Source organism: Bos mutus, chromosome 16 (genome assembly GCF_027580195.1).
Source record: "Bos mutus isolate GX-2022 chromosome 16, NWIPB_WYAK_1.1, whole genome shotgun sequence".
Taxonomy (NCBI): Eukaryota; Metazoa; Chordata; class Mammalia; order Artiodactyla; family Bovidae; genus Bos; species Bos mutus.
Genome location: NC_091632.1, coordinates 280052 through 304852, shown reverse-complemented (window position 1 = coordinate 304852; position 24801 = coordinate 280052). Strand labels below are relative to the sequence as shown.

Below are 24801 nucleotides of genomic sequence, written 5' to 3'. Positions count from 1 at the left end.
AGTCAGCTTCGCTGTTGTTGTTATCTTTTAAGTTATGGACTTCATGTTCTGAAGTATAGCATGGTAGTTTGGTGATTGATCCTCTCATTAAAGAAAACTAAAAATACTGGACAAAATAAATAATTGAAAACTCTTTTTAAATGCACTAATAGATTGGGAAAAATATTACAGGTAAATTCAGAAGCCTTAAAATCACATAAAAACCAGAAAGATAAACCTGTACTAATGTCAGCATTTATAATGAGTTTCAGTTTTCATATATCTTGCAAGACATAGAGGGTTTAAAGGTAAAGAGACTAATAGGAGTCTACACGCCCAGTATAAATCCATAAACCTAGAGCCCAAAGGCTACAATTCATTACAAGGGTGAATTAAAAATAAATTGGTCAACATCACTCATTATCAGAGAAATGCAAATCAAAACCACTATGAGGTACCATTTCACACCAGTCAGAATGGCTGCGATCCAAAAGTCTACAAATAATAAATGCTGGAGAGAGTGTGGAGAAAAGGGAACCCTCTTACACTGTTGGTGGGAATGCAAACTAGTACAGCCACTATGGAGAACAGTGTGGAGATTCCTTAAAAAACTGGAAATAGAACTGCCTTATGATCCAGCAATCCCACTGCTGGGCATACACACTGAGGAAACCAGAAGGGAAAGAGACATGTGTACCCCAATGTTCATCGCAGCACTGTTTATAATAGCCAGGACATGGAAGCAACCTAGATGTCCATCAGCAGATGAATGGATAAGAAAGATGTGGTACATATACACAATGGAATATTACTCAGCCATTAAAAAGAATTCATTTGAATCAGTTCTAATGAGGTGGATGAAACTGGAGCCTATTATACAGAATGAAGTAAGCCAGAAGGAAAAACATAAATACAGTATACTAACACATATATATGGAATTTAGAAAGATGGTAACAATAACCCAGTGTATGAGACAGCAAAAGAGACACTGATGTATAGAACAGTCTTATGGACTCTGTGGGAGAGGGAGAGGGTGGGAAGATTTGGGAGAATGGCGTTGAAACATGTAAAATATCATGTAAGAAACGAGTTGCCAGTCCAGGTTCGATGCACGATACTGGATGCTTGGGGCTAGTGCACTGGGACGACCCAGAGGGATGGTATGGGGAGGGAGGAGGGAGGAGGGTTCAGGATGGGGAACACATGTATACCTGTGGTGGATTCATTTTGATATTTGGCAAAACTAATACAATTATGTAAAGTTTAAAAATAAAATTAGAAAAAAAAAATCGGTGTCATGCCCAGCTGCCTTAAATCTGGCACTAAATAGAGAGAAGAAAAGCATTTCTTTTGAGAATTAGTAATTACCAGCTAGACCTTGTGCAGATTTGCAGCCCACAATTCACACTATCCTGGGGGTTCAAAAAATCTAAAGCCAAACATTTATTTTTTGTATGATCCTGAGCTAGCAATGTCCTCAGGTGCTTGGCAGTAGCAAATAGAAAACATTCCAGAGGAAAGCGATTTCAATCCAAGCATCAGAGAATTACCACAGATTCAGGTTTAAGAAACATGAGCTTCCCAAAAAATCACAAAACACAAGGAAACAAGATACCATGAGTGAGGTCCCATAAGGGAAAAAGTAGACGGCATATAGTGGTTCACAACCTAGGGTAACTTTGTCCTCCAAAAGACATTGTTGGTTGTCACAGCTAGGAGGGGAATGTGTACGCCCTTGGCATCTAGTGTGCAGAGTCCAGTTGCTGTCAAACACTCTCGAATGTGCAGGACAATCTTCTACAATAAAGTCTTCCCTGGCTCAAGATGTCAATAGTGTTAACACTGAGAAACCCTGAGAGAGCAGAATCATGCCTACTGCTAAGTCACTTCAGTCGTGTCCAACTCTGTGCGACCCCAGAGACGGCAGCCCACCAGGCTCCCCATCCCTGGGATTCTCCAGGCAAGAACACTGGAGTGGGTTGCCATTTCCTTCTCCAAAGCATGAAAGTGAAAAGTGAAAGTGAAGTTGCTCAGTTGTGTCTGACTCTTAGCGGCCCCATGGACTGCAGCCTAGTAGGCTCCTCCATCCATGGGATTTTCCAGGCAAGAGTACTGGAGTGGGGTGCCATCGCCTTCTCTGGAATCAGGCCTACAAGGCTTCTATTTTGGATCTGAAAAAAACATATATAATGTGTATAAACTTAAGGAAAATTAAAATATCCAAAAACAGCAAAGGAATATATTATCAAGCAGATTTGAAGAGCCAAATAAAATTTTTTTAAATTAAGTAAAACAACTGAACTAAAAAATTCAGTGGAACAAACATTCTGAAAAATAGCCTGGAATTATCTAGTAAAATTAAAGATATACATAATCTGTGACCCAACAATTCCACTCCTAGTACATAGCCTTGAGAAATTCATGCACATGTGTTTCAATACGCATTGTTGAAAATAGTGCCTCCATAAAAAGGGAAAAAGACTAATCCAGATATCCATCAAAAACAGAATAAAAGGTGTAATATTTTCATGAACTGTACTGCCTCAAAGCATGGAAAGTAAGTGACCCACAGGTACAAACATGGATTAATTTTCAAATATTATGTTGAATAAAAGATGTAAGACCCAAATATAGAGTATTACATTAAAACAGACAAACAAAAATGGATATAGGTGGTAAAACTGTAAAGAAAAGCAAAGAAATTGTTAGACTAAAGCCAGAGTGATGATCATCTCTGGTGGAGGAAGTGGTGGTTGAGGATCAGGAACAGAGACAGAAATTCTGGACTTCAGTAAAGTTCCATTTCTAGGGTGATTACTTAGTATTTGTTTCATAATTAATTGTTAAGCTGTGAAAGTGAAAATGTTGGTCCCTTGGTCGGGTCTGACTCTGTGGCCCCATGAACTGTAGCCCTTCAGCCTCCTCTGTCTATGGAATTCTCCAGGAAAGAACACTGGAGTGGGTTCTCATTTCCTTCTCCATTTATATTTTGCACTTTTCTGAATTGTGTTACATTTTCTCAATTTAAAAAAAAAGTTTGAAAAAGACGTTTGAAAAATGAAATGGACAGGTTAAACACCAGCTTAGGAAAAGCTGAAGTGAGATTTACGATATTGGAAGACAGATCTAAAGAAGCTCTTCAGAACACAGTTCAGAGAGACAAAGAGATAAAAAGTAGGAGAGAAAGATTGAACTGGAATTCTAAAGACATGACACAAAGAAGGGCAGTATTTGAAGAGCTAAAAGCTGAAAGTTTCTCAGAACTAAAGAACAAACAACTGACAAAATCGGGAAGCCCAGATAATCACAAGCAGTTTAAATAAAAAGTATATACACCTATAACATATATTAAAATTTCATAATGTGTAGATTTAAAAAAATGGCTCCATGTAGCTCTTGGTACTTGACCCAACTTCTGTCAAAATGTCTCTTGTTTCTGAATTTCTGTGCAAGCCCAGCATGAAGGGTAATCACACTACACCTTTAAGTACAGACAGGTCAGTCAAAGCATAGAACAACTCTGATGCTGAGTAGAATGCTTTGAACATTGAAACAGCCATCAAGACCAAAGGTATGGATGCGGTTACCATCATCCACATTTTGACCAAATGCGGCAATGAAAAGAGACAGGATATTGCCTACCATAGAAGGACCAAAAAGAAACTTGCATCAGCACTGAAGTCAGCCTTGTCCAGCCACCTAAAGATGGTGATTTGAGAACTATTGAAAACACTTGCTCAGTATTATGCTTCTGATTTGAAAGCCTCCGTGAAGGGGCTGGGGTGCAATGAGGATTCCCTGAGATTATTTGCTCAAGGACCAACCAGGAGCTACAGAAAATTAGCAGAGTCTACAAGGGAATGTACAAAATTGATCTGGAGAAGGACATTATTTCTGAAACATCGGTGACTTCTGCAAGTAGTCAGTTGCCCCTGTAAAGGGTAGAAGAGGAGAGGATGAGGCTCTGTCATTATGTACTAACTGAGCAAGATACCTGCAGTCTCTATGGTACTAAAGAGAAGAGGAGAGAACTGATGTTCTTAATGGATAAACATCGTGACCAAGCGGAGTGTGTGTCACCTCCAGAAAGTACTTGAAAGGTACAAGAGTTATGTCCCTTAGAGATTTATAAACATAACGGCACCCCACTCCAGTACTCTTGCCTGGAAAATCCCATGGACGGAGGAGCCTGCTAGGCTGCAGTCCATGGGGCCGCTAAGAGTCGGACACGACTGAGCAACTTCACTTTCACTTTTCACTTTCATGCTTTGGAGAAGGAAATGGCAACCCACTCCAGTGTTCTTGCCTGGAGAATCCCAGGGATGGGGGAGCCTGGTGGGCTGCCGTCTCTGGGGTCGCACAGAGTCAGACACGACTGAAGCAACTTAGCAGCAGCAGCAGAGAGCATAAAGAAAGCTGTGGTACATATACACAATGGAGTATTACTCAGCCATTAAAAAGAATATATTTGAATCAGTTCTAATGAGGTGTGATGAAACTGGAGCCTATTATACAGAGTGAAGTAAGCCAGAAAGAAAAACACCAATACAGTATACTAACGCATATATATGGAATTTAGAAAGATGGTAATGACAACCCTGTATGTGAGACAGCAAAAGAGACACAGATGTATAGAACAGTCTTTTGGACTCTGTGGGAAGTGGCAGGGGATGATTTGGGAGAATGACATTAAAACATGTATAATATCATATAAGAAATGAATCACCAGCCCAGGTTAGATGCAGGATACAGGAAGCTTGGGGCTGCTGCACTGGGATGACCCAGAGGGATGGTATGGGGAGGGAGGTGGGAGGAGGGTTCAAGTTGGGGAACATGTGTACACCCGTGGCAGATGCATGTTGATGTATGGCAAAACCAGTACAATATTGTAAAGTTAAAAAAAAAAAAATAAATAAAATAAATAATACTAGAAAACTTCAAAAAAAAAAAAAAAAAAGAAAGAAAGAAAGAAAGAAAGAAAGAAAAAGGTCAAAGGAGACTGGGAAGATGTTTTCCTAAACCTGGCCCGAGTATTCATAATAAATTCCTGTATTTTGCTGTATATGACTCCATGAAGGGCAAACCCTCATTATAAGGGCTTGATTAGAATCATGGTCTCCCACAATTACAAGCTGCTGTACTACTACATCCAGCAAGACACCAAGAGTGACTGCCAGAAAGTGCTCTATGCCTGTGTGTTGGGGATGACTTAAGCGTGAGATAGCATGAGCATCCAGAAGTGGTGTTCCTATGCTTCTAGCTAACAGTTCTAGAAAATCAGCTTGCTACAAACAGCCCCCTATGCCCATTCCCTGTGAGGATGATGTTAGTATTGCTCCCCTTGGCCCCAGCTTTATTTTAGTTGCCCAAGCATTTCCTGCCTTTCCTGTCTAGTCTTCCCTTTTATCAAAAAAAAAAAAAAAAAAAAAAGAACATTCCAAGGAGTTGGAAGTGCAGTCTCTGATGTGAAACACTTTGCCTCTTGTGTACTATGTCATAATGTCATAAACAGATGGATAAAATAAATTTTTATTTAAAAATTAAATAGAAAATATATTAAAAGCAGTCAGCAAGAAAAAAATATATAACCTTTAAGTAAATGATACCTAGACTGACTCCTTTTTTCATCAACAGTGAAAGTTAGAGGATAGTACAATAATATTCTTTAATGTGATAAAGAAAATTAAATCTATTATAAATCTATTATATTATCATGATGCTGCTACTGCTAAGTTGCTTCAGTCATGTCTGACTCTGTGTGACCCCAGAGATGGCAGCCCACCAGGCTCCCCCATTCCTGGGATTCTCCAGGCAAGAACACTGGAGTGGCTTGCCATTTCCTTCTCCAATGCATGAAAGTGAAAAGTGAAAGTCAAGTCGCTCAGTCGTGTCTGACTCCTAGCAACCCCATGGACTGCAGCCTACCAGGCTCCTCTGTCCATGGGATTTTCCAGGCAAGAGTACTGGAGTGGGGTGCCATTGCCTTCTCCATTATATTATCATATGTATGAAAATAACATCAATGACAGATATAAAAACATTAAATAACTCATGGAATAAAGACATTTTTAATTGAAATTTAAAATATTTAGAAAGGGTTACAGACAAAACATTACATGTCAAACTTGTGAAATACAATTAAAGTGGTACTTTAAAGAAAAATTATAGTCTTAAATGCCTATATTAGAAAATAAATCAGAAGGAGGATCAATATGGGTAGAGGTGTAGGACGTGGAGCTTACCTCCCACAAATACATCAAAAATACATCTATGTGTGGAACAATTCTCATAAAACATCTACTGAACACTGGTAGATGACCTCAGACTTCTGAAAGAGCAAGAAAATCTCCATGGAACTAGGTATGACAAAAGGAAAAAAGGAGAGAGAGAGAGAAAGGAATCAGGATAGGACCTGTGTTTTTGGGCGGGAGCTGTGAAAGAAAAACGTTGCCATACCCTGGGAAGTCCCCAGCCAGGATGGGAGGGGAGCTTCAGAGACTTGGAGGACAGCACAACTGGTTTGTGTAAGGCAAAACAGAGAGAGACTTGCCCAGATGTTCAGTACCATCACCATGCACTCCCCAGTCTGAGATACTTGTCTGCCAGGGCAGGCAGGGACTGAATGCCAAAGCTGGGGCTTTGCAGGTCAGACATGGGGATACAACTGGGATTGACTGCATAGAGACAGCCTGAATGGACAGGAGAGGGGTGCAGTTACAACCAAGGGTATATGCAGAAGAAACGTGGGCCAGCATCTCTTTCCGGAGAAGGCAATGGCAACCCACTCCAGTACTCTTGCCTGGAAAATCCCATGGACGGAGGAGCCTGGTAGGCTGCAGTTCATGGGGTCGCGAAGATCGGACATGACTGAGGACTTCACTTTCACTTTTCACTTTCATGCATTGGAGGAGGAAATGGCAACCCACTCCAGTGTTCTTGCCTGGAGAATCCCAGGGATCGGGGAGCCTGGTGGGCTGCCATCCATAGGGTCTCACAGAGTCAGACACGACTGAAGCGACTTAGCAGCAGCAGCCGCCATTGAATTACCCATGACATTTTTCACAGACTGGAACAAATAATCCTAAAATTTGTATGGAATCATAAAAATAAATAAATAAATAAAAAAACCCAGAATTGCCAAACCAATTCTCAGGAAAAAGAACAAGCCAGGAGAAATAATTCACCCAGATTTCAGACAATACCACAAGGCTACAATAATCAAAACAGTGTGGTATTGGCACAAAATCAACCATAAAGATTAATGGAATATAATAGAGAGCCCAGGAAAAACCCACACACATGGATAATTAATATTTGACAAAGGAGGCAAGAATATTCAATGGGGGAAAGACAGTCTTTTCAGCAAGTTGGGCTGGGAAAGTTGCACAACTGCATGTAAATCAATGTAGTTAGAACACATCCTCACACCATGCACAAAAATAAACTAACAATGGCTTAAAGACTTAAACATAAGTGGGAGAGGGAGAGGGTGGGATGATTTGGGAGAATGGCATTGAAACATGTATAATATCATATATGAAATGAGTCACCAGTCCAGGTTTGATTCACGATACTGGATGCTTGGGGCTGGTGCACTGGGACGACCCAGAGGGATGGTATGGGGAGGGAAGAGGGAGGAGGGTTCAGGATGGGGGACACATGTATACCTTTGGCGGATTCATTTTGATATATGGCAAAACCAATACAATATTGTAAAGTTAAAAAATAAAACAAAATTTAAAAAAAAAGAGAGAGGAAAAAAAAAGTCATGAGATTAAAAAAAAAGAAAACAAGACAAGACACCATAAGATTCCTAGGAGAGAACATAGGCAATTATGTTAATTATGTTTAACATAGGAAATTAAGTTTTTTTAGGTCAGTCTCCCAAGGTAATAGAACTAAAACCAAAAATAAACAAAAAGCACTTAATCAAACATACAAGCTTTTTCATAGCAAAGGAACCCAGAAACAAAACAAAAAGACAGTCTATGGAATGGGAGAAAATATTTGCAAACAATGTGATTAACAAGGACTTAATTTCCAAATATACAAAGCTCATGCAACTGAACAACAGAAAAACAAGCAATCCAGTTGAAAAATGGGCAGAAGATATAAAGATGGCCAATAAACACATGAAAAGATGCTCAACATTGCTAAAGATTAGAGAAATGCAAATCAAAACTACAATGAGGTACCACCTTATACCACTCCGAGCAGCATGATTAAAAAGTCTGAAAGTAACAAATGTTAGAGAAGATGTAGAGAAATGGAACACTCCTACACTGTTGGTGGGAATGTAAGTTGGTGCAGCCACTATGGAAAACAGTATGGAGGTTTCTCAGAAAACTAAAAATAGATTTACCATATGATCTGCAATCCCACTCCTGGATATATATCTGAATGAAACTATAATTTAAAGAGATACACATACCCCTATGTTCATAACAGCTCTATTCGCAATAGCCAAGACATGGAGACAACCTAAATGTCCATTGACAGATGAATGGATAAGGAAGATATAAATGAGGGAATAATACTAGCCATAGAAAAGGATGGAGTAATGCCTTTTGCATTAACATGGGTGCAAGTAGAGATTATCATACTAAGTAAAGTAAGTAAGTCAGAAAGGGAAAAACAAATACCATATGATATCACTTGCATGTGGAATCTAAAATATGAACTTGTATATAAAGCAGAAACAAAATCACAGAGAGAACAGATCTGTGGTTTCCAAGGGAGAGGGATGGGAGAGGATTGGACTGGGAGTTTGGGGTTAGTATATGTAAACTATTACATATAGAATAGATAGACAACAAAGTCCTACTGTATAGCACAAGGAATTATATCAATGTCCTGAGATAAACCTTAATGGAAAAGTAATATAAAAAAGAATGGCTCAGTGGGAAAGAATCTGCATACAATGCAGGAGACATGGGAGATTATTGATATTTCTCCTGGCAATCTTGATTCCAGCTTGTGCTTCTTCAAGCCCAGCGTTTCTCATGATGTACTCTGCATATAAGTTAAATAAGCAATATCTCCTTTTCCTATTTGGAACATCTGTTGTTCCATGTCCAGTTCTAACTGTTGCTTCCTGAACTGCGTATAGGTTTCTCAAGAGGCAGGTCATGTGGTCTGGTATTCCCATCTTTCAGAATTTTCCACAGTTTATTGTGATCCACACAGTCAAAGGCTTTGGCATAGTCAATAAAGCAGAAATAGATGTTTTTCTGGAACTCTCTTGCTTTTTCCATGATCCAGTGGATGTTGGCAATTTGATCTCTGGTTCCTCTGCCTTTTCTAAAACCAGCTTGAACATCAGGAAGTTCACGGTTCACATATTGCTGAAGCTTGGCTTGGAGAATTTTGAGCATTACTTTACTAGCATGTGAGATGAGTGCAATTGTGCAACAGTTTGAGCATTCTTTGGCATTGCCTTTCTTTGGGATTGGAATGAAAACTGACCTTTTCCAGTCCTGTGGCCACTGCTGAGTTTTCCAAATTTGCTGGCATATTGAGTGCAGCACTTTCACAGCATCATCTTTAAAGATTTGAAATAGCTCAACTGGAATTCCATCACCTCCACTAGCTTTGTTCATAGTGATGCTTTCTAAGGTCCACTTGACTTCACATCCCAGGATGTCTGGCTCTAGGTGAGTGATCACACCATCGTGATTATCTGGGTCGTGAAGATCGTTTTTGTACAGTTCTTCTGTGTATTGTTGCCACCTCTTCTTAGTATCTTCTGCTTCTGTTAGGTCCATACCATTTCTGTCCTTTATCGAGCCCATCTTTGCATGAAATGTTACCTTGGTATCTCTAATTTTCTTGAAGAGATCTCTAGTTTTTCCCATTCTGTTGTTTCCCCCTATTTCTTTGCATTGATCGCTGAGGAAGGCTTTCTTATCTTTCCTTGCTATTCTTAGGAACTCTGAATTCAGATGTGTATATCTTTCCTTTTCTTATTTGCTTTTCACTTCTCTTCCTTTCACGGCTATTTGTAAGGCCTCCCCAGACCGCCATTTTGCTTTTTTGCATTTCTTTTCCATGGGAATGGTCCTGATCCCTGTCTCCTGTACAATGTCATGAACTACAGTCCATAGTTCATCAGGCATTCTGTCTTTCAGATCTAGTCCCTTAAATCTGTTTCTCACTTCCACTATATAATCATAAAGGATTTGATTTAGGTCATACCTGAATGGTCTAGTGGTTTTCCCCACTTTATTCAATTTAAGTCTGAATTTGGCAATGAGGAGTTCATGATCTGAGCCACAGTCAGCTCCCGGTCTTGTTTTTGCTGACTGTATAGAGCTTCTCCATCTTTGGCTTCAAAGAATATAATCCATCTGATTTTGGTGTTGATTATCTCTAGTAATTTTCTGGTGGAGTCTTTAGGGTTTTCTTTGTAGAGGATCATGTTATCTGCAAACAGTGAGAGTTTTACTTCTTCTTTTCTAATCTGGATTCCTTTTATTTCTTTTTCTTCTCCAATTGCTGAGGCTAAAACTTCCAAAACTATGTTGAATAGTAGTGGTGAGAGTGGGCACCCTTGTTTTATTTCTGACTTGAGGGGAAATGCTTTCAATTTTTCACCATTGAAGATAATGTTTGCTGTGGGTTTATCATATATGGCTTTTATTATGTTGAGGTATGTTCCTTCTATGCTGGCTTTCTGGAGGGTTTTTATCATAAATAGATGTTGAATTTTGTCAAAGGCTTTCTCTGCATCTATTGAGATAATTATATGGTTTTTATCTTTCAATTTGTTAATGTGATGTATCACATTGATTGATTTGTGGATATTAAAGAATCCTTGCATCCCTGGAATAAAGCCCACTTAGTCATTATGTATGATCTTTTTAATATGTTGTTGGATTATGTTTGCTAGAATTTTGTTAAGGATTTTTGCATCTATATTCATCAGTGATTTCCATAAGCCTTTTATTCTTCTCCATCAGAGGTCAGATAGACTGAAAACCACAGTCACAGAAAACTAACCAATCTAATCACATGGACTATGGAAGGGTCATGGTGGAGAGTTCTGCAAAACGTGGTCCACTGGAGAAGGGAATGGCAAACCACTTCAGGATTCCTGGCTTGAGAACCCCATGAACAGTATGAAAAAGCAAAAAGATAGGACACTGAAAAATGAACTCCCCAGGTCGGTAAGTGCCCAATATGCTTCTGGAGATCAGTGGAGAAATAACTCCAGAACGAATGAAGAGACAGAGCCAAAGCAAAAGCAACACCCAGTTGTGGATGTGACTGGTGATGGAAGTAAAGTCCAATGCCATAAAAAGTTATATTGCACAGCAACCTGGAATGTTAGGTCCACGAATCAAGGCAAATTGGAAATGGTCAAACAGGAGATGGCAAGAGTGAACATTGAAATTTTAGGAATCAGTGAACTAAATGGACTAGAATGTGTGAATTTAACTCAGATGACCATTATATCTACTATGGTGGATAGTATTTCTTCCCTCAGAAGAAATGGAGTAGTCAACAAAAGAGTCCAAAATGCAATACTTGGATGCAATCTCAAAAATGACAGAATGATCCCTGTTCATTTCCAAGACAAACCATTCAATATCACAGTAATTCAAGTCTATGCCTTGACCAGTAATGCTGAAGAAGCTGATGGTGAATGGTTGGTTCTAAGACGACATACAAGACCTTCTAGAACTAACACCCAAAAAAGATGTCCTTTTTATTCTAGTGGACTAGAATGCAACAGTAAGAAGTCAAGAAACACCTGGAGTAACAGGCAAATTTGGCCTTGGAGTACAGAATAAAGCAGGGCAAAGTCTAATAGAGTTTTGCCAAGAGAACGCATTGGTCATAGCAAACACCCTCATCCAACAACACAAGAGAAGACTACACACAGACATCACCAGGTGGTCAATACTGAAATCAGATTAATTATATTCTTTGCAGCCAAAGATGGAGAAGCTCTATACAGTCAGCAAAAACAAGATCAGGAGCTGACTGTGGCTCAGATCATGAACTCCTTATTGCCAAATTCAGACTTAAATTGAAGAAAGTAGGGAAAACCTCTAGACCATTCAAGTATGACCTAAATCAAACCCCTTATGATTATACATTGGAAATGACAAATAGATTCAAGGGATCAGATCTGTTAGAGTGCCTGAAGAACTATGGATGGAGGGTTGTGACATTGTACAGGAGGCAGGGATCAAGACCACCTCCAAGAAAAAGAAATTCAAAAAGGCAAAATGGTTGTCTGAGGAGGCCTTACAAATGGCTGTGAAAAGAATAGAAGCAAAAGGCAAAGTAGAAAAGGAAAGATATTCCCATTTGAATGCAGAGTTCCAAAGAATAGCAATAGAGAGATAAGAATGCCTTCCTCAGTGATCAATGCAAAAAAAAAAAAAAAAAAGAGGAAAACAATAGAATGGGAAAGACTAGATATCTCTTCAAGAAAATTAGAGATGCCAAGGGAACATTTCATGCCAAGATGTGCACAATAAAGGACAGAAATGGTATAGACCTAACAGAAGCAGACAATATTAAGAAGAGGTGGCAAGAATACACAGAACTACACAAAAAAGATCTTCACCACCAGGATAATCACAAAGGTGTGATCACTCACCTAGAGTCAGACATCCTAGAATGTGAAATCAAGTGGGCCTTAGGAAACATCACTATGAACAAAGCTAGGGAAGGTGATGGAATTCTAGTTGAGCTATTTCAAATCCTAGAAGATGATGCTGTGAAAGTGTTTCATTCAATATGCCAGCAAATTTGGAAAACTCAGAAGTGGCCACAGGCCTGGAAAAGGTCAGTTTTCATTGAAAACCCAAAGACTGCTCAAACTACTACACAATTGCCACATACACTAGTAAAGTAATGCTCAAAATTCTCCAAGCCAGGCTTCAACAGTATGTGAATTGAGAACTTGCAGATGTTCAAGCTGGATTTAGAAAAGGCAGAGAAAACAGAGATCAAATTGCTAACATACATTGGATCACTGAAAAAGCAAGAGAATTCCAGAAAAACATTTACTTCTGCTTTATTGACTACAACAAAGCCTTTGACTGTGTGGATCACAACAAACTGTGGAAAATTCTAAAAGAGATGGGAATACCAGGCCACCTGACCTGCTTCTTGAGAAATATGTATGCAGGTCAGGAAGCAATAGTTAGAACTGGACATGGAACAACAGATTGGTTCCAAATAGGGAAAGGAGTACACTAAGGCTGTATATTGTCACCCTGCTTATTTAACTTATATGCAGAGTATATCATGAGAAATGCTGGAGTGGATGAAGCACAAGCTAGAATCAAGACTGTGGGGAGAAATTCCAATAACCTCAGATATGCAGAAGACACAACCCTTATGGCAGAAAGTGAAGAACTAAAGAGCATCTTGATGAAAGTGAAAGAGGAGAGTGAAAAGTTGGCTTAAAGCTCAACATTCAGAAAACTATGATCATGGTATCTGGTCCCATCAGTTCATGGCAAATAGATGGGGAAACAGTGGAAACAGTGGCAGACTTTATTTTGGGGGGCCCCCAAATCACTGCAGATGGTGACTGCAGCCATAAAATTAAAAGACACTTGCTCCTTGGAAGAAAAGCTAGATAGCATATTAAAAAGCAGAGACATTACTTTGCCAACAAAAGTCAGTCTAGTCCAAACTATGGTTTTCCCAGTAGTCACATGTGGATGTGAGAGGTGGATTATAAAGAAAGCTGAGTGCAGAAGAATTGATGCTTTTGAACTGTGGTGATGGAGAGGACTCTTGACAGTCCCTTGGACTGTGAAGAGATCCAGCCAGTCCATCCTAAGAGATATCAGTCCTGAATATTCAATGGAGGGACTAATGCTGAAGCTAAGACTCCAGTACTTTGTCCACCTGATGGGAAGAACTGACTCATTGGAAAAGACCCTGATGCTGGGAAAGATTGAAGGTGGGAGAAGGGGACGGCAAAGGATGAGATGGCTAGATGGCATCGCTGACTCGATGGACATAAGTTTGAGTAAACCCTGGGAGCTGGTGATGGACAGGGCAGCCTGGTGTACTGCAGTCCATGGGGTTGCAGAGTTGGACACGACTGAGTGACTGAATTGAACTGTACCATTTTTCTAGATTTCACATATAAGCAATATTAAACAATATTTGTTTTTCTCTTTCTGACTTACTTTACTCTGTATGACAGTCTCTAGGTCCATTGACATCACTACAACTGGCTCAATTTCTTTCCTTTTTTAGCTGAATAATATTTCGTTGTATATATGTACTACATCTTCTTTATCCATTTCTCCATTGATGGACATTTAGGCCACCTCCTTTTCTTGGCTATTTTTAAATGGTGCCACAGGAAGGTGAATGCATCCTTTTGAATGATTGTTTTTTCTGAATATATGCCTATGAGTGGATTCGCTGGGTCATATGGTAGCTCTAGTTATAATTTCTTTTTAAGGCAGTTCCATACTGTTCTCCATAGTGGCTGTACCAAGTTACAGTCCCACCAACAATGTAGACGTGTTCCCTTTTCACCACACTCTCCAGCATTTATCATTTGTGGATTTTTTGATGATACCCATTCTAACCAGTGTGAAGTGATATTTCATTGTAGTTTTGCTTTGCATTTCTTTTATAATTAGTGATGTTGAGCACCTTTTCATGTGTTTGTTGGTCACCCATATGTCTTCTTTGTTGAAATGTCTATTTAGGATTTCCACTAATTGCTTTGTTTTGTTTTTAGTTGAGCTGCATGTTATTTTTGTATATTTTGGAGATTAATCCCTTGTCAGTTGCTTCATTTGCAAATGTTTTATCCCATTCTTAGGGTTGTCTTTTCTTTTTGTTTATGGTTTCCTTTGCTGTGTACAAAGTTTTACATTTAATTAGGTCCTATTTAGGGACTTCCCTGGTGGCTCAGATGGTAAAGCGCCTGCCTACAATGAGGGAGACCTGGGTTCAATCCCTGGGTCGGGAAGATCTCCCGGAGAAGGAAATGGCAACCCACTCCAGTATTCTTGCCTGGAAAATCCCATGGATGATGGAACCTGATAGGCTACAGTCCATGGTGTCGCAAAGAGTCAGACATGACTGAGCAACTTTACTTTCACTTAGGTCCTATTTGTTTATTTTTATTTTCGTTACTCTAAAGCAGTGGATTGAAAAAGATCTTGCTATGATTTACATCACAGAGTGTTCTACCTATATTTTCGTCTAAGAGTTTTATAGTATCTGGCCTTACATTTAGGTCATTAATCCACTTTGAGATTATTTTGTATACAGTGTTGGAGTGTCCTAGTTTTATTTTTTCATGTGTCCAGTTTCCCCAGCACCACTTATTGAAAAGACTGTCATTTCTCCATTGTATAGTCTTGCCTCTGTCAAAGATTAAGTCACCATATGTGCATGGGTTTTTCTCTGGGTTTTCCATCCTGTTCCATTGATATTTATTTCTGTATTTGTGCCAGTGGCATGTTGGTTTGATTACTGTGGCTTTGTAGAAGAGTTTGAAGTCAGGGATCCTGCTTCTTCCAGCTCTGTTCTTTCTCAAGACTGCTTTGGCTATTCGAAGCCTTTTGCTTCCATACAAATTGCAAACATTTTTATTCTGATTCTTTGAAAAATGTCATTGGTATTTTGATAGGGATTGCATTGAATTTTTAGATTGCTTTGGATAGTATAGTCATTTTCACAATATTGATTCTTCTCATTCAGGTATATGATATATATTGCTTCTTCTGTTTGTGTCATCTTTGATTTCTTTCATCAGAGTCTTATAGTTTTCTGACTATAGGCTTTTTGCCTGCTTAGGTAGGTTTATTTCTAGATATTTGTTGTTGTTGTTGTTGCAATGTTAAATGAGATTGTTTCCTTAATCTCTCTTTCTGCTCTTTCATTGTTAGTGTATATAAATACAAGAGATTTCTATATATTAATTTTATATCCTGCAACTTTACCAAAACCATTGATGAGTTGTAGAAGTTTTCTGATAGCATCTTTAGGATTTTCTATGTACAGTACCATGTCATCTGCAAATAGTGAGTGTTTTACTTGTTTGTTTCCAACTTGAATTTTTTTCTTTAACTTATTTTCCTTCTCTGATATATGTGGCTAGGAATTCCAAAATTATGTTGCATAAAATTGGCAAGAATGGACATTTTTGTCTCATTCTTGGTCTTAGAGGAAATGCTTTCAGCTTTTCACCATTGAGTATGATGTTAGCTGTAGGTTTGTTGTATATGGCCTTTATTATGTTGAGGTAGGTGTCCTCATGGCTCAAATGGTAAAGAATCTGCCTGCAAGGCAGGAGACCCAGGTTCTATCCCTAGGTCATTCTTGCCTGAAGAATTCCATGGATAGAGGAGCCTAGTGGGCTAGAGTTCTTGGGGTTGCAAAGAGTCAGGCATGACTAAGTGACTAACACTTTCAGGTTTCTTCTAAGCCCACTTTCTGAACGTTTTTTTTTTTTTTTAATTTATCATAAATAACTGTTGAGCTTTGTCAAAAGCTTTTTTTGCATCTATTGAGATGATCATATGATTTTTATTCTTTAATTTGTTAATGTAGTGTATCACACTGATTGATTTGCATATATTGAAGAATTTTTGCATCCCTGGGATAAATTTCACTTGATCAGGGTATATGCTTTTTTTAATGTGTTATTGGAGTCTGTTTGTTAGTATTTTTGTGAGGATTTTTACATCTATGCCCACAAGTGATACTGGTCTGTAATGTTCTCTTGTTTTGTGTGATACCTTTGTCTAATTTTGGTATCTCATGATGGTGGCCTTGTAGAAGAAGCTTGAGAGTATTCTTTCCTTCACAAATTTTTGGAAGAGTTTCAGTAGGCTAGGTGTTAACTCTTCTCTAAATGTTTGATAGAATTCAGCTATGAAGCCACCTGTCCCTTTTTGTTGGAAGAATTTTAATCACAGTTTCAATTTCAGTACTTGTGATTAGTTTTTTCATGTTTTCTATTTCTTCCTGGTTCAGCCTTGGAAGGATGTATCTTTCTAAGACTTTGCCATTTCTTCTTCTTGCTGTTGTTCAGTTGCTCAGTCATGTCCAACTCTTTGGGACACTATTGACTGCAGCATGTCAAGCTTCTCTGTCCTTCACCATCTCCTAGAGCTTGCTCGAACTCATGTCCATTGAGCTGGTAATGCCATCCAACCATCTCATCCTCCGTCATCTCCTTCTCCTACCTTCTAACCTGCATCAGCGTCTTTTCCAGTGAACTGGCTCTTCATATCAGGCGGCCAGAGTATTGGAGTTTCAGCTTCAGCATCAGTCCTAATGAGTATTCAGGTTTGATTTCCTTTAGGATTAACTGATTTGATCTCCTTGCAGTTCAAGTGACTCTCAAGAGTCTTTTCCAACACCACAGTTCAAAAGCATCAATTCTTCAGTGCTCAGCCTTCTTTATAGTCCAACTCTCACATCCATACATGACCATCGAAAAAACCATAGCTTTGACTATACAGACCTTTGCCAGCAAAGTGATATCTCTGCTTTTAATATGCTGTCTAGGTTTGCCATAGCTTTTCTTTGAAGGAGCAAGCATCTTTTAATTTCATGGCCGCAGTCACCATCTGCAGTGATTTTGGAGCCCAAGAAAATAAAGTCTGTCACTGTTTCCATTGTATTCCATCAATTTCTATGAAGTGATGAGACCAGATGCCATGATCTTAGCTTTTTGAATATTGAGTTTTAAGTCAGCTTTTTCACTCTCCTCTTTCACTTTGATCAAGATGCTTTTCAGTTCCTCTTCACTTTCTGCCATAAGGGTGGTGTCATCTGCATATCTGAGGTTATTGATATTTCTCCTGGCAATCTTGATTCCAGCTTGTGCTTCATCCAGCCTGCCATTTCACATGATATACTCTGCATATAAGTTAAATAATCAGGGTGACAATGTACAGCTTTAACGTACTACTTTCCCAATTTTGAACCCATCTGTCGTTCCATGTCTGGTTCTAACTGTTTTTTCTTGACCTGCACACAGGTTTCTCAGGAGGCAGATAAGGTGGTCCGGTATTTTCATCCCATTTATTTCTGCTCTGATCTTTATGATTTCTCTCCTGCTACTATTTTGTGTTTTATTTGTTCTTTTGTCTTTAGTTGCTTTAGGTGTAAGAATAGGTTGTTTGAGATTTTTATTGTTTCTTGAAGTAGTGTATTGCTATAAAGTTTCCTCTTAGAACTGCTTCTCCTTATCCAATAGGTTTTGGATTGCTGTATTTTGTTGTCATTTGTCTCTAGGTATTTTTTATTTTCTCTTTGATTTCTTCACTGATCCATTGATTAATTAGTAACATATTGTTTATCTTCCAAGTGTTTGTGTTATAAATAGATTTTATTGTGTTGAGACATATTCTCCCTATATGCACTTTAAGAGATTTTACCATGAATGGATGTTTAACTTCTTCAAGTGCTTTTTCTGCATTTATTGAGATGATCATGTGGTTTTTGTCTTCTTTTGTTGATGTGGCTTATCCCATAGATTGATTTATGCATGTTGAACCATCCTTGTGAACTTGGGATGAATCCCACTTAATCATGCTGTATGATCTTTTTTATGTGTTGTTGGATTCATTTTGCTAATATTTTAGTAAGAATTTTTGCATTTATATTAATCAAGATATTGGCCTGTAATTTTCTTTTTTCAATCAGATCTTTGGTTTTGGTGTCAGAATGATGATGGCTTCATAGAATGTCTTTGAAAGTGTTGCCTTCTCTTCAATCTTTTGGAAGAGTTAGAGAATGATTAGTACAAGTTCTTTTCTGTATGTCTCCAAGAATTCATCTGTAAAGTCATCTGGTCCTGGACTTTTGTTTATACAGAGTTTTTATTTATTTATTTATTTTTTAAATTAATTTTATTCTATTCTCAAACTTTACATAATTGTATTAGTTCTGCCAAACATCAAAATGAATACAGAGTTTTTAAAATTACAGGTTTTATTTCATTTCTAGTGATCAGTCTGTTCAAATTATCTACTTCTTGACTCAACTTGGATAAGTGTACGTTTCCATTGTCCATTTCTTCTAGGTAAGTCGAATTTGTTAGCATATAACTGTTCATAATATTCTCATGTTTTTTTGTTTGTTTGTTTGCTTTTCTGCAGTATTGGTTGATATTTTTCACGTCTTATTTTATTTATTTGGATTCTCTCTCTTTTCTCATTGGTGATTCCAGTGACGGGATTATCAATTTTGTCTACTCATTCAAAGAACCAGTTCTTGATTTTATTGATTTTTTCTATTTTTTAAAACCTATTTTACTTATCTCCACTCTGATCTTTATTATTTACATCCTTTTGCTAACTTTAGGTTTTAACTCTTTTTCTAGTATTTTCAGGTGGTTGTTTTGGTTGTTTATTTGTAATTGTTCTTGTTTTGGAAGACAGCTTGTATTGCTATGAACGTCCCTCTAATAACTGCTTTGTTGTACCCCACAGGTTTTGTATGGTTGTGCTTTCATTGTCATTTATCTTAGGGAATTTTTTAATCTCATTATTGATTTTCTTTGCTGTCCCATTAGTTTTTTAGTTGCATTATTAAAATGAAATAACAGCCATGTAACTTCTTCCCCACCACTATTTCTTTTTTTGTGGTTGATTTTGAGTTTCATGCCATTGTGCTCAGAGCAAATGCTTAAAATAATTTCTATACTCTTGAATTTTTTGAATACTGAAATTATATTGATTACATTCTTTGAAGCCAAAGAGAGAGAAGCTCCATACAGTCAGCAAAAACAAGACCTGGAATTGACTGTGGCTCATATCTTATTGCAAGGTAAGATTGCACTTATTGCACTACCTCCATATTGCAAAATTCAGACTAAAATTGAAGAAAGTAAGAAAAACCACTACAACATTCAGGTATGACCTAAATCAAATTCCTTATGATGATACAGTGGAAGTGAAAAATAGATTCAAGGGTTTAGATCTGATAGATAGAGTGCCTGAAGACCTATGAACAGAGGTTTGTAAAATTGTACAGGAGGTAGTGACAAAAGCATCACAAAGAAAAAGAAATGTAAGAAGGCAAAATGGTTGAAGAGGCCTTATAAATAGCTGAGAAGAGAAGTGAAAAGCAAAGGAGAAATGGAAAGATATACCCAACTGAATGCAGAGTTCCAGAGAAAAGCAACGAGAGATAATAAAGACTTCTTAAGTGAACAATGCAAAGAAATAGAGGGAAAAAAATAGAATGGGAAAGACTAGGTATCTTTTCAATAAAATTGGAAATACCAAGGGAACATTTCATGCAAAATGGGCACAATAAAAGGCAGAAATGGCAAAAACCTAACAAAAGCAGAAGAGATTAAGAATAGTTGGCAAGAATACATAGAAGAACTGTATTAAAAAGATCTTAATGATGCAGTTAACCACAGTGGTGTGGTCACTTACCTAGAGCCAGACATCCTGGAGTGTGAAGTCAAATGGGCCTTAAGAAGCATTACTATGAACAAAGCTAGTGGAGTTGCTGGAATTCCACCTGAGCCATTTCGAAGCCTAAAAGACGTTGCTGTTAAAGTACTGCACTCAACATGCCAACAAATTTGGAAAACTCAGCAGTGGCCACAAGGGCAGGAAATGTCAGTTTTCATTCCAATCCCAAAGAAGGGCAAAAAGACTGTTCAAACTACTATACAATTGCTCTCATTTCACATGCCAGCAAGGTCATTTTCAAAATCCTTCAAACTTAGCTTCAACAGTATGTGAACATTTAGAAAAGGCAGAAGAACCAGAGATCAAATTGCCAACATTTACTGGATCATACAGAAAGCAAGGGAATTCCAGAAAAACATCTACTACACTGACCACATCTACTCCATTGACTACACTAAAGGCTACATTAAAGGCTTTCCACACTCTGGAAACTATGAAATTCTTAAAGAGATGAGAATACCAGACCACCTTACCTGCCTCCTGAAAAACCTGTATGCAGGTCAAGAAGCAGCAGTTAGAATCAGACATGGAAAAATGGACTGGTTCAAAATTGGGAAAGGAATACATCAAGGTTGCATATTGTCACCCTGTTAAATTCTATGCAGAACACATCATGTGAAATGCTGGGCTGGATGGATCACAAGCTGGAATCAAGATTGCTGGGAGAAATATAAGCAACCTCAGAAATGCAGACGATACTACCCTAATGGCAGCAAGTGAAGAGGAACTTTTTGAGGAACTTCTTGAGCTTCTTGATGAAGGTGAAAGAGGAGAGTGGAAAAGCTGGCTCAAAACTCAACAATCAAAGAACAAAGATAATGGCATCTGGCCCCATCACTTCATAGCAAATAGAAGAGGAAAAAGTGAAAACATAAAGAAGGCTGAGTGCTAAAGAATTGATGCTTTCAAATTGTGATGCTGGAGAAGACTCTTGATAGTCCCTTGGACAGCAAGGAGACCAAATCAGTCAATCCTAAGAGAAATCAACCCTGAATATTCATTGGAAGGACTGATGCTGAAACTGAAGCCCCAGTACTTTGGGCACATGATGAGACAAGCCAACTCATTGGAAAAGAACCTGATGCAGGGAAAGATTGTGGGCAGGAGGAGAAGGGGTCAACAGAGAATGAGATGGTTGGATGGCATCACCAAATCAATGGACATGTGTTTGAGCAATCTCAGGGAGATAGTGATGGACAAAGAAGCCTGGCACGTTGCAGTCCATGGGGTTCCAAAGAGTTGGACAGGATTTAGCAACTGAACAACAAAATTTTTCAGATTTGTTTTGTGCCCTAGTATGTGGTTAATACTAGTAAACATTCCACGTACACCTGAAAAGTATGTGTGTTCTGTTCTTTTAATGTAAAGTGCTGCCAATATCAACTGTCTGTTTTATAGTATCATTTATGATCTCTGTTGCCTTATTTATTTTCTGCCTCAAAAATCTGTCCATTGATGTGAGTGGTATGTTAAAGTCTCCTACTATAATTGTATTCTTGTCAATTCTCCCTTTTTGTCTGTTAGTGTTTGTTTTATATATTTGGGTGCTCCTATAATAGTTGCATATATGTTGACAACTCAGCAGTGGCCACAGGGCAGGAAAATGTCAGTTTTCATTCTTGCTGGCAAGTGTAAAATCCTCCTTTTGTATTGATCTTTTATCATTATATAGTATCTTTCTTTATGCCTTTTTAAAATTAATTATTCACCGGCCTCAGGTCTTAGTTACACCATGTGCAACCTTCATTATGTCATGCAGGAATCATTTGTTTTCACACTTAGAGTGTCTAGCTGTGGCATGCAGGCTCAGTAGTTGTATCACATGGGCTCCAGACTGTGTGGGCTTCAGTAGTTGTGGCACACAGGCCCAGGAGTTTCACCCACAGCCTTGGTTTCTGTGTGACATGTGGGATCTGATATCTCACTTTGGTTTTATTTATTTTTAATTGAAGGATAATTGGTTTAGAATATTGAGTTGGTTTCCACCTGACCTGCCTCTTGAGAAACCTATATGCAGGTCAGGAAGCAACAGTTAGAACTGGACATGGAACAACAGACTGGTTCCAAATAGGAAAAGGAGTACGTCAAGGCTGTATATTGTCACCCTGCTTATTTAACTTATATGCAGAGTACATCATGAGAAATGCTGGGCTGGAAGAAGCTCAAGCTGGAATCAAGATTGCTGGGAGAAAAATCAATAACCTCAGATATGCAGATGACACTACCCTTATGGCAGAAAGTGAAGAGGAACTAAAAAGCCTCTTGAAGTGAAAGAGGAGAGTGAAAAAGTTAGCTTAAAGCTCAACATTCAGAAAACGAAGATCATGGCATCTGGTCCCATCACTTTATGGAAAATAGATGGGGAAACAGTGAAAACAGTGTCAGACTTTACTTTTAGGGGCTCCAAAATCACTGCAGATGGTGATTGCAGCCATGAAGTTAAAAGATGCTTACTCCTTGGAAGGAAAGTTATGACCAACTTAGATAGCATATTCAAAAGCAGAGATGTTACTTTGCCAACAAAGTCTGTCTAGTCAAGGCTATGGTTTTTCCAGTGGTCATGTATGGATGTGAGAGTTGGACTGTGAAGAAAGTTGGGCACCAAAGAATTGATGCTTTTGAGCTGTGGTGTTGCAGAAGACTCTTGAGAGTCCCTTGGACTGCAAGGAGATCCAACCAGTCTATTCTGAAGATCAGCCCTGGGATTTCTCTGGAAGGAATGATGCTAAAGCTGAAACTCCAGTACTTTGGCTACCTCATGCGAAGAGTTGACTCATTGGAAAAGACTCTGATGCTGGGAGGGATTGAAGGCAGGAGGAGAAGGGGACGACAGAGGATGAGATGGCTGGATGGCATCACCGACTTGATGGACAAGAGTTTGGGTGAACTCTGGGAGTTGGTGATGGACAGGGAGACCTGGCGTGCTGCAATTCATGGGGTCGCAAAGAGTTGGACACAACTGAGCGACTGAACTGAACTGAACTTCTGCCATACATCAACATGAATCAGCCATAGGTATAGGTATAGGTCCTCTTGAACCAAAAACACAGAGCTCTTCACAAATTCATAATTCATTGTCATCTTGTGCAGAGGCCATGCTAATTTTCGAATTCATTCCAATTTTAGCATATGTGATGCTGAAGCAAGCACCCATTTTGTTTTCAAGTTAATTTTGTCTGAATATTGTGACCTCTGCTTTTTTGTCATTTCCATTTGCATGAAATATCTTTTCCCATCCCCTCTCTTTCAATCTATGTGTTTCCTTTGCCCTAAAGTGGGTCTCTTAGAGGCAACCTATTGTAGACCCTTGTTTTTCTTTGCAATCTGCCACTCTATGTCTTTTGATTGGAGCAGTCTATTGACATGTAAGTTAAATATTGATAAATATGTATTTACTGCCATTTTAAACCTTTTTTTCCAGTTGATTCTTTATTTCTCCACTGTTTCATTCTTTTGTTTTACTTTTTATGGTTTGATGATGGTTTTATTGTATGCTTGTATTCTCTTCTTTTGTGTGTGTATGTGTGTGTGTGTGAATCTATTTTATGTTTTTGATTTCTGGTTACCCTGTTTTTCAAGTATATTAACCCCTTCATTGGAGAAGGCAATGGCAACCCACTCCAGTACTCTTGCCTGGAAAATCCCATGGGAGGAGCCTGGTAGGCTGCAGTCCGTGTTATCACTTAGAATCGGACATGACTGAGTAGCTTCACTTTCACTTCTCACTTTCATGCATTGGAGAAGGAAATGGCAACCCACTCCAGTGTTCTTGCCTGGAGAATCCCAGGAACAGAGGAGCCTGGTGGGCTGCCATCTATGGGGTTGCACAGAGTCGGACATGACTGAAGCGACTTAGCAGCAGCAGCAACCCCTTCCTATATCTGCTTGTTTTAGACTGATAGTCATATAAGTTCAAAGGCATTCTAAAAAAAAAAAAATTTACATTTTCTTACTCTCTTCCCCCACATTTTATGGTTTTGATGCCCTCTTTTACATCTTCACGTTTATCCCTTTGCTGTTCCATATGTTTATCATTGCTTTCACAAATAGTTTTTTTCTTTTTTTTGATTTATATAATGGCTAAGTGATTTATTTTCTAATTGTGATTTCTTTTTTCCTATGTCTTCTTCTTTTCTATTTAGGGAAGTCACTGAAGTCACTCAGTCATGTCTGACTCATTGCGACCCCATGGACTGTAGCCTACCAGGTTCCATCATCCATGGGATTTTCCAGGCAATAATACTGAAGTGGATTGCCATTTCCTTCTCCAGTTTTGGGAAGACCTTTCAATATTTCTTATAGGATAGGTTTCATATTGCTATATTCTTTTCATTTTTGCTTGTCTGATAAATCCTTTATCTCACCTTACGTGCTAAATGA

The 24801-nt window shown here is 38.5% G+C and overlaps 1 non-coding gene and 1 pseudogene across 1 annotated transcript; one reads left to right on the top strand and one right to left on the bottom strand.

Annotated features, from left to right (window-relative positions):
- The first annotated feature begins 3403 nt into the window (after window positions 1-3403).
- Window positions 3404-4102, top strand: LOC102273219 (annexin A2 pseudogene; annotated as a pseudogene).
- Window positions 4103-23461: 19359 nt separating this feature from the next.
- LOC138991338 (U6 spliceosomal RNA) lies at window positions 23462-23571 on the bottom strand. The gene has a single exon (XR_011467357.1). It is a non-coding gene; the product is annotated as a U6 spliceosomal RNA (small nuclear RNA).
- Between the last annotated feature and the right edge of the window lie 1230 nt (window positions 23572-24801).